The sequence below is a fragment of the Juglans regia genome, chromosome 7 (genome assembly GCF_001411555.2).
Source record: "Juglans regia cultivar Chandler chromosome 7, Walnut 2.0, whole genome shotgun sequence".
NCBI lineage: Eukaryota > Viridiplantae > Streptophyta > Magnoliopsida > Fagales > Juglandaceae > Juglans > Juglans regia.
The window spans coordinates 16,788,164-16,790,415 of NC_049907.1; the positions used below are offsets into that span (position 1 = coordinate 16,788,164).

General features: G+C 39.5%; 1 long non-coding RNA gene across 1 annotated transcript; it reads right to left on the bottom strand.

The window, feature by feature from the left end:
• Positions 1–294: 294 nt before the first annotated feature.
• LOC118349052 lies at positions 295–1,757 on the bottom strand. Its single transcript, XR_004802027.1, has 2 exons — positions 1,060–1,757; positions 295–956 (listed from the first exon to the last, which is right to left on the bottom strand). It is a non-coding gene; the product is annotated as an uncharacterized LOC118349052 (long non-coding RNA).
• Positions 1,758–2,252: the final 495 nt, after the last annotated feature.

Here is a 2,252-nt window from a genome sequence, read left to right on the forward strand (position 1 = left end):
CGATATGGGCCACTGGTGAAATCTGATCAATGCAAAAGGTTGTCTTGTAAATAAGTAGTAGAACCCACAGATTATTAATATTATGAAGAAAAATGCATCCAAACATTCATTTTGATCCAACTTTTGAGCATGCTCTCATCCCATACCTACCATATAAAAAATGAAATGGGTTGCATTAGATATCGTGGTGACAAAATAATAGAAACGACAAAAAATGGATAACCACAAAAACAAACATCTTCCACGTACAACAGGTCTACAACTCCAATGTAGCTTTCGGGCAACAAACTTGTATATCACAATCCATTAAATCTAATCACCATAAATCGCTAACAGATGATCAATCTCACCTAACCAATACGAAAAGAATTGAAATATTACAATCCGAGACATTTGAAAGAACTCCCAGGTTCACCAGGATAAGTAAAAACCACACACAATTGCAAATTACAATGAGACTAATTCCATTCAGAAACAATAATCCAAGTATTTGGTGTCAATCTCTGTACAATAGCAACAATCCTAACCACCCTGTCATAAACACGCTACAGTTACGGCAATAGACACTCCCATTACAAATGATTTGTTGGGTAATGCTTCCACCTCAGCAGCTACAATTCCAAGAGCCGGATCTATTTGTCTTCCAAGATCCCGATTGATATACAAAAGCTGGTTTTTAGTGGGTTAGGCTTCTTTCTTGTTTGACAGGATGGACACAAAAAAGGGTCGCAACCAAAACCAACAAGCCTGAAACTTGTTGCAAAATCAACTGAGACGGAAGATGAGCTTACACTAGCTCCCATCAGCCTCCCAGATGGCCTGAAATAAGATAAGCATGGATCACAATCATTTCATAGAAAATAGCTTTAACACGCACCTTCTTGTTGTCCTGTTCTTTTATCTTTGATCAGAGCAACCTCTATAACATTTCCATGCTCTCCAAACAAAGGGCGAATCTGACATCAAATAAGCATGATATCATCAAGATAACTAAAACAATAAAGGATAACAGGGGAGATATATCATGGCAAAGTTTTCTATATGAATTATTTGACTCACATTTTCCTTAGCGGCTGTCCTTGGAACAGGTCCAACAAATAGTTTGGTAAAACTCCCACCATCAAAATTCTCAGAAAGTGTAAACACGAGAAAAGAAACAGAAGATGCAGGTATGTAGGGAACATAATAGATAGATAAAATAAAAAGGAAACTACAAATCACTTCGATGCTGCATTCAACCATGAGTCTCTATGCACTACCACGAATTCATCCAAAAATCGACTAGAGCTATTAACCAGCACTGATAGGAAAAAATAAATAAATTCTTTAAAACAATTTAACAATACAAACATGAGTGAAGTAAAGCTCCAAACAATCCAGTTGGTAATGCGCCACAGAAACGCGCCTGGAATACGAGCAACATAGAATTCAGAGTTTTTAGACATATGGCACAAACACAAAAGTCTAAGGGCGAACTGGTGGAGAGCCTCCAAGGCCAGACAAAAGGAACCCTCGCTTCTGACCCGAAAGAGGCAATTTCTGATGATAATTGGGGCCGAAACCTCCACCAGCGCCACCAATTGGCCTGAAGCCTCCTCCCCTAAAGCTGTCAGGGGATTGGCGAGGAGGGCTCTCAAAGGGCCGGTGATTGCCTCCACAGAAGTTGTTGGGGCTACGATGGTTGTGCTGGTTTAAGTTCTCAAGAGGCACATTGGAGAAGTGAGAGGGACCTCTAGAGTGACGGTAGGAGTGGCAGTGTGTGGTGGCTATGGTTGTGTCACACGTAATGGGCTGCACACGGGCCAGGGACGTGATGGGCTCATGCATAGATGAAGATTGAGGAAGTAAATGGATCATGAGCTTGGGCTTGGGGCGATTGAAGGATGTTACTGTATTTAAGCTGTGCATTTTACGTTGACTACATTGCGTTTTATTATCAAAGGGTCTTGCATGACTAATTAGTTTATATAGTCTATTTTATCCTTTTTTGGACTATAGCTAGAATGTCATCTATTGGTTAGTTTTATGTAGAAACCATTAGAATGGTTTCTTTTTAAGGCATGACACACCCTTTGTAAGGAATCACTTAAAGAATATTTTTCTAAATACAACTTCTAGAATTCTCTCTCTTTCTCTCACAACTTTCTGGAGGCTACTTCCCAGTCCCCTCTAAGGAGCTATTCTACAATATTTCTCAATTACTTCTATTGGTATTAGAAATTTCAATCTCTAAAACTGTGACCATGGCCGAT